Below are 9,538 nucleotides of genomic sequence, written 5' to 3' on the forward strand. Positions count from 1 at the left end.
GAAACAAGTTTTACAACGCCGGGCCCACATCGGCCCAAATTACACGTTTTGTTCAAAATATACAAGTTTCGACCGTGCTAGTTTAATTTCCAAACTACACTGAGCATGGTGTTTGGGGTTAAACTACCCAAATCTTGGCCGAACTTCCAAAAAGAAACTAACACATCCAAAAGCGTCCCCTATCAAACAAGCGGGATCTCTAATCCAACCGAACGCCCTTACCATTGTCAACGCCGGAGCCTATAAAAAGGTAAACAACGAGAGGGTAAGCAAGGCTTAGTGAATGCAATAATTATACACATACATATATAATATACCTACTTGCAATCACTTACACACATACCGCATACTTGCTAGCAATACAATTAGCATACCATCTCAAGTACGAAGCTAATAATCTCCAAAACCGCAACTAGCATAATCAATAACATATAATCGACATAATACAATATGCTACAATACAATACTCAACCATGGTTAACCATACTCGCGTCATGGTGCTACCGGCTCTTCGGTTCACACCATACACATTGGTTATGACGCTACCGGCTCTTTGGTTCACATCACAACCCGAGTCATACTCGCGCTAAAGTGCTACCGGCTCTTTGGTTCACATTCTAACAACTCGTGCCGTAGTGCTACCAGCTCTTTGGTTCACACTACAACACACGTACTATGACGCTACCGGCTCTTTGGTTCACATCATAGCACAAACGCACATACTATGGCACTACCGGCTCTTTGGTTCATACCATAGCATACAAATAAATACATTATATACATACGCATATAATTATTCCACTCACCTTGTATCCAAAACGAAGGTAAGTCCACAAGATCTTCAACCGTCAACGAAAACCACCTATGATATTAACATACAATCAACACTTATCTAAATGAGGCTCCTAACCCGCCCAATAGACCACTTAGGGTAAATGTTCACCCCTTTGTTCTCATAATACCAATCATAGGCCCAAATCTACCAAAAATCACTAGAACTAGTGACCATGGCACTAAATCGCCCAACTATACACCACTAAGTCATTCAAAACTCTTTTTACCCATTTCGAGGTCAACACACCCACTTGGGTCACCCACAACCCAAATACACCCATTTACAAAACAACAAAGTGAGCTAGTGATTTACTAACATTTTAAGACCAATATACACAATTTAACATTTCAAAATCCTAGGTTAGTCATCTTTGAGTCCTCATGACCCAAACTTACCAAAACCTCCAAAACACTAGCAAATTGGGTTTTATGTTCATCACTAACCCAAACCCTAACCCTTGAACAATTTAAAACAAGGAAATTTGGTTTAGGACTTACCACAACTATCACAACATAGCTAGGGGGTAGATGAACAACTTTAAAACTCGAGCTCTAACCCGAAACAAACTTCTTCCTTCTTGGATTGAGCTTTCTCACTCTAAAAGTCTCCTCTCTCTCTAGGATGTAAGTGGAAGGGAAAAGGTAGGTGGAAATGGAGTAAAGTTCTCCACCAAACTGACCTTGGGGCCTTTATGTCGTCCCCCATGTGAAATTACCAATATAGCCCTTTAAAATATCTAAAAACAAGACTGCTGGCTCGCCAGATCATCTGGACGGCGTCCAGCTCTTCACACTGGGACGGCGTCCCACAATGTTGGACGGCGTCCCGAACAACAGGAAAGACAGGATCTTACAACTCTCCCCCACTTGAACCGGATTGCGTCCTCGCAATCCAAGCCGCATGACAAGCAGGAAGATATACCAAAACAAACTCTTCGGGTTCCCAAGTAAACTCGGAACCTTTACTACGACGCCATTGAACCTTATAAGTTCTCACCTCTTTATTCCTCAACCGTTTGACCTTCTCATCGAGTATAGCAATCGGCTCCTCAACATACTCTAACTTGTTGTTTAGCTCAATTTCATCTAAGGGCATCCATGAAGAATCATCCGCAAGACACTTTCGGAGATGGGAAACATGAAATGTATTATGGATCCCCGCAAGCTCTTCGGGTAATTCCAAATGATAAGCAACTTCACCAACATGAGCTAAAATCTTGAATGGCCCAATAAACCGAGGAGCTAACTTTCCCCGTTTTCAAAACCGAATAATACCCTTCCATGGCGAAACCTTAAGCATCACCATGTCACCTTCTTGGAACTCAATCAATAGCCTTCATTTGTCGACATACGACTTTTGTTTATCTTGAGCCGCTTTCAAATGAGCCCGTATCATATCAATTTTGCTATTCGTCTCTAAAACCAAATCGGTACTCTCGATTTCTCTTTGGCCCACTTCACCCCAACAAATCAGGGTTCGACATCTACGCCCATAGAGCATCTCATAAGGTGGCATCCCAATACTAGTATGATAACTATTATTGTACGAGAATTTCACCAATGGTAAGTGCTCATCCCAACTACCACCGAAATCAATAATGCACGCCCGTAACATGTCCTCCAATGTTTGGTTCGTACGTTCGGTTTGACCGTCCGTTTGAGGATGGTACGCCGTACTCATTCTCAATTGCGTACCCATATCTTCATGAAACTTATTCCAAAATCGAGATGTGAAACGAGTATCTCGATCCGAAATAATAGATATAGGAACCCCATGCCTCGATATCACCTCCTTGATAAATAATTTAGCCAAAGTCTCCGACGATATCGTTTTCCGAATGGGAAGAAACAAAGCACTCTTCGACACCCGATCAACTATCACCCAAATCGAATCAAATTGGGTTCTCGCCGTCTTTGGTAACTTTGTAATGAAGTCCATGGTGATGTGCTCCCATTTCCATTTCGGGACTTCCAACGGTTGTAATTTACCATACGGTTTTGGTGTTCGGCCTTAACTTGCAAACACGTAACACATTGCTCCACATACTTTACAACATCACGTTTCATGCCCGGCCACCAATACTCTTTCTTCAAATCATGATACATTTTCGCCGCGCCCGGGTGAATGGAATACTTTGACTTATGTGCTTCATCAAATAGCACTCATCGAAAATCTCCCATTCTAAGCACCCAAACTCGTCCTTGAAAGGACAACAAACCATGCGGGCCTAAGGTAATAGACTCCGTTTGGCCCACGATTCGTTCCTCATGTTTGTTGTTAACAAAAGCTTCAATTTGAGTCTCTCCAAGCTTTACAAGAAAATCGTTAGTAATAATCATGCATAACGATCCTACTCGTATCGCCAGATGTTGACTCTTTCGACTCAACGCATCCGCGACCATATTCGCCTTGCCCTGATGGTAAAGTATTTCACAATCATAGTCTTTCACCACATCCATCCATCTACGTTGTCGATAATTCAAATCTCGTTGATCAAAAAGATGTTTCAAACTCTTGTGATCCGAATAAATCGTACACTTGACACCATACAAGTAATGGCGCCAAATTTTCAACACATGAACAACCGCCGCCAACTCAAGATCATGAGTCGGATATCTCGTTTCATGTTCCTTTAATTGTCGAGAGGCATACGCGATGACTTTACCTCGTTGCATTAGAACACAACCGATCCCATTTAAAGAAGCATCACAATAAGCCGTCATGTCTTCCACCTCTTCCGGCAACACTAACACCGGAGCTTGACATAACTTCTCTTTTAACAATTGAAAAGCAATTTCTTGCTCGTTCTCCCAATTAAATCTCGCCTTCTTTCTCGTCAACCACGACAAAGGAGAAGCAATTTTAGCAAAGTCTTGGATAAACCGACGGTAATAACCGACCAATCCGAGAAAACTTCGGATTTTCGTAGGCGTAGTCGGTCGTCCCCAACTTTTCACCGTCTCAATCTTCCCCGGATCTACTTGAATACCATCCTTGTTCACAATATGGCCAAGGAATTGAACTTCCCTTAGCCAAAATTCACATTTGGAGAATTTTGCATATAACTTCTCCTTCCGCAACGTCTTCAACACACCACGCAAATGATGTTCATGTTCCTTCATACTCTTCGAATAGACACGTATGTTGTCAATGAACACAATCACCGACTTGTCCAACATAGGTTGGCAAACTCGGTTCATAAGATCCATGAATGCCGCCGGTGCATTCGTAAGACCAAAAGACATAACTATAAACTCAAAATGCCCATAACGCGTTCGAAATGCCGTTTTCTCAATATCTTCCTCACGGACCCGCATTTGGTGATAGCCGAACCGTAAGTCAAATTTAGAGAAATACGTCGCACCTTGGAGTTGGTCAAAGAAATCGTCTATCTGAGGCAATGGATAACGATTCTTTATCGTCACTTTATTTAACTCCCGATAATCGATGCACATCCGCATACTACCATCCTTCTTCTTCACGAATAAAACCGGAGCACCCCATAGTGAAGCACTCGGTCGAATAAAACCCTTTTCAAGCAACTCTTGGGTTTGATTTAACAACTCTTGCATCTCCGTTGGTGCTAAACGATAAGGAGTTTTAGCAATGGGAGTATGTAAAGACCCTAATCTTACGAATACCAATACATATAAATAAAGGTAACTTAAAAGATAAATGAGCGTTATTCTTATTCGAATTCAAACCATAGTTCAAACCAAAGTTGACAAACTTATTCAAAAGTACTACTAAACCAAAATAAGCTACTAAATCTTGAAGGAAATCTCTAAGGCAAGGTGCTAAGTTCACTCCACTCTACACTCTTCCCTCGTTCCCGACGCCCCCTTGATTACCTGTCGTATAAGAAGGAAAACAAAGAATACGACTGAGCCAAAGCCCAGTGAACGGATATAACGAATAACGGAGTATAGTATGACATGCAAAAATTTAATTTCAAAACGAACTTATTTTCAAAATAACCTGATTGCAAAACAAAGTGCTAATATGTATAGATCCACAATACCATATGTCATGATGCAAATTTCATAAAATAATGCACTAAGAGTCAAAACAACTATGTAACAAAGTATCAAAATGAAATCATAGGGTAGCTACTCCACTAATCATCCATATCGGTGACGTTTCGTATGACACTACGATGAACGTACACCATCAAAACAAAATCCTAGGATCGATCCATACGCCTCCTATCAAAATATAATAACAATGAGCTCGTACCAACTACCGGGTAATCAAAAGGAGACGCCGCAGATATAAACAAATACATCACTACGGTCGATGCCACATTATCGGTGTCACAATAATGCGCCCACGGGACCTCCATGGATAGGTTACTCTTATGCATATTTTAAGAAACCGTTTTAACTGACTTATTAATTATAAATGTCCAAATACTTTTAAAGTGACTAATGGACTTTAAACTATGTTTTAAAAAGAAATAACGAGTTGACTTAAATATTTTACGCTTGACCAAACACTTAAAATGTATATAACATTGTATGTCGTATTATTTTAAAATCACGTGTCAACCCAACCATTCGATCTAACTTTTGTCACGAGTCATGTTACATAATACTTTAGCCCTTTACATATTAACAACTTAAACGGGACAAAACGGGACATGTAAAGCCACGTGGAATGAGGGACACTCGATACGAATCACCGTACCACTCGTCACACACACACACACGTTCTTTACCGGGATGTTTCCAACCTTTTCGGGGCTGTTTTCGGGTTGTCCGGGACTGTTTTAGGGGCTGAAATTACAGCAGTTTCGGGACTGACTTTTAGCGACACTTTCTGGACTTTTTAGTGACAGTTTCAGCATGTTTTGCGACAGTTTCAGGCTAATTCGCGACAGTTACTGAGCTGAATTTTGGGCTGAATTCTAGACTGTTTTGGTTGAGGTTTTAAGACACGGTTTTGACACAATTTCCAAATACCAAAATATTATGATTTCCTCAATTAACAAAAATAGGCAACCTCGTTAGTACATCCAAAATGAGGAAAACATAACACAATATATAGACTAACAAATATAACGAATTTCCAAATAAGCATGTCATACCAATAATTTTATACACAAATCGAAACAAAGTTTTAAGAGGAAGATTTACCGAAGCGATCCTAAAACCACCTAGAATATCCGTACCTTATGTTGAATGACGAAATTCCAAGGACAACCAAACACCACCAAATGATGCAATCACCGAGCCGAATCTAATGAACACGCACGTATAAGCACAAAATACATTCAAGTAGGGAGTATGTAATATCCTTTATTCAAAAAGTGTTATCATATGATTTTTAAGTGTTTATTGTCATCTAAATAGTTTCATAAATTTTACATTAACGATATACTTATGTTACCATATATTATTATGACTATCATTTTCCAAATTGCTAGTAACTTACATATTTTAAGGCTCAAAATTCCCGCTATCGTAAACCAAAACATGGACTCCGAACATTCGTTTCTATTTCTTTTCCATATTACCCAAATATATATATCCACCTAAGTTCGTATTATCGTTTCATATTTAAATTCTTTTCGTTTAGCAAATTACATCTTATAAGATTTTAGTGTGTTAATATTAATAGTGGTCATATATCTCTTTATAGCCGATAGATTTACACATCTATGGCTAAACCTCAATGCCCATTAATTATTATTTATAACTTTATAAGTACTCGTATCAATTTATTAAAAGAACATCCACCTAAAAAATTTGTATACTTCTCAACCATCTTTTTTTTTTAAATCATTTATTGATGCCCATAGTTTAATATGTGGTTTACTTTCCTTTGCAACAGATATGAGTAATAAGAAGTATATGTGTACATATGGGGATTACACATATGGAGAAAATAAAATAATAGTCTCATTATTAAAAGGTAATTATATGTGTGAAATTATCACTTGATATACTAGTCACTTATATTTACGTTTACATATAAGTTCAAAATACTCTTTTAATAAACATATATGTCTACAAGTTGTTTATGATCAACATTCACAAAAGATACCCATTTGTACCCAAAATCTTAACATCTCATCTCTATACTAATTCATGTGATATGTAGTACATTTAAATTAAATAAAAACAAGTTATACATCAACAACAAAGATGTGAGTTAGTAGTCACCTTTAAACGTGCTCGTGTATGAATCAAGAGTAAACCCGCAAGTATTTCCTTTCTTCTTTAATATCTCTATTGTCTCTATTTCCTTCCTTTTAATATTATGATAGGTGATGGATGGATTGTAGTGAGTATTATGACTTTGATGAATATTTCATTCCATTTAGTTTAGTAAAGAGATTACTAAGTGGATAGTACTTGTGAATATATAACTTAACAATGACTATCCATATCCCATCTAATAAGTGTTGGCTAAACAAATTCCATGTAATAAATGATACAAAGTCAAGTTGTTTGATGTCTATACTTCACGTTCCTATCATACTAATGAGTATGTTATGTAAATTTCCAATTAACTTATTTATCACCTAATACTAAGTATCTATCTTGTATAATTTATTTAATTTAGTTGTGATATTATAGTGTGTAAGTAATAAACAACCGTTAAAGAGTTTCTTTTATTTATTATTTTTTTAGAGGATATTACAACTCCACCTACTTAAAAAAATTTCGTCCTCGAAATTGAAAGAAGTTATAGAATTGAAAACGCACCAAGTAGCAAACAAATGAGGGTGCTCGGCCCGCATGGTTTCCTCGAGTTCCCAAGTGGCCTCGCTAGCAGAATGATTTTTCCATTGAACTTTAACGAAAGGAGTGGAGCTTTTGCGAGTTACTCTCTCCTCACGTTCTATAATAGCCTCGGGCTCTTCAACATAAGAAAGATCAGCTCGAATTTCAGAAAAAGGATATTGAACCACGTGCAATGGATGATAGTTGTAACCCCGCAACTGAGATACGTGAAATACGTTATGAACATGAGATAACTGTGGCGGTAATGCTAAACGATAAGATACTTCACCAACTCGATCTAATATCTCAAACGGTCCAATATATCGAGGACTGAGCTTTTCTTTCAAACCAAAACGTCGTACACCCTTCCAAGGTGACACCTTTAAAAACACCTTATCACCCACAACAAACTCTAATGAACGTCGGTGTTTATCGGCATACACTTTCTGTCTCGATTGGGCTTCCTTCAGCCGATTCGTAGCTATAGCGACCTTTTCATTAGTCACTCTAACCAACTCAGGTCCTTCAATCAATTTTTCACCCGCTTCATTCCAGCAAACTGGCGCTCTACACTTTCGACCATAGAGCATCTCAAATGGCGCCATACGGATACTAGCCTGCCAACTATTATTATAGGCAAACTCCACCAAACATAAGTACTCATCCCAATTTCCCTTCCAATCTAGGGCACACGCTCGAAGCATATCTTCCAAAATCTGTATCGTACGCTCAGACTGTCCATCAGTTTGTGGATGAAAAGCAGTACTAAGCTTCAATCGCGTACCCCAAGCTTTCTGTAGCCCCTTCCAAAATCTAGATGTAAATCGAGGGTCACGATCGGATACGATGGACGAAGGGACCCCATGTAATCTCACAATTTCTTGCTGAAAAAGCTCGGATAGCTTACTTACCGAATAATCCATACGAATAGGCAAGAAATGTGCCGATTTGGTTAATCTATCAATCACCACCCAAATAGCATCGTGCCTTTTCACAGTCTTCGGTAAACTACATACGAAATCCATTGAGATATCATCCCACTTCCACACGGGAATGTCCAACGACTGCAACAAACCACTAGCACGTTGGTGCTCGATCTTTACTTGTTGACAAGTAAGGCACTTCCCAACATATCTAGCAACGTCTTTCTTCATACCACTCCACCAAAAGTGCTGCTTTAAATCCTGATACATTTTGGTCGAACCAGGATGTATAGAGAAAGGTGAGTTGTGAGCCTCAGACAACAGAGCCTCACGAATAGCATCATCATTAGGAACACATAATCGATTCCCACACCAAATAACCCCATCATCATCTTCTCTGAACTCTTTCACTTTACCCTCTTCCAAATTTTGAAACACTATCCACAAATCACCATCATCCAATTGAGCCTCTTTTATTCTAGTAATTAAATCAGACTCGAATTTTAGATTTGCCAACATCCCCGATGCTCCTCTTCTACTCAATCCCATATCAAGTCTTTCGAATTCTCGAATGTGAGTAACCAAACATGAGATACTACCAAATGACTTTCTACTCAATGCGTCGGCTACCACATTCGCTTTTCCAGGATGGTATTGAATGTTTGCATCATAATCCTTCAATAACTCGAGCCACCTTCGTTGTCTCATATTTATCTCTTTTTGCGTGAATATGTATTTGAGACTCTTGTGATCGGTGAAAATATCACAAGTTTCTCCGTAAAGATAATGCCTCCATATTTTCAACGCAAAGATCACAGCAGCTAACTCCAAATCATGAGTAGGGTAATTAACCTCATAGGGTTTCAACTGCCTCGAGGCATAAGCAATTACCTTACCATGCTGCATCAAAACGCAACCCAAACCATGCTTAGAAGCATCACTATAGATTTGAAAACCCCCACTCCCTGATGGCAATGCAAGAATAGGAGCTGATACAAGTCTTTTCTTTAACTCATCGAAACTCTTTTGTCGTTCCTCGGTCCACACAAATT

Source organism: Rutidosis leptorrhynchoides, chromosome 4, assembly GCF_046630445.1.
Source record: "Rutidosis leptorrhynchoides isolate AG116_Rl617_1_P2 chromosome 4, CSIRO_AGI_Rlap_v1, whole genome shotgun sequence".
Lineage (NCBI taxonomy): Eukaryota > Viridiplantae > Streptophyta > Magnoliopsida > Asterales > Asteraceae > Rutidosis > Rutidosis leptorrhynchoides.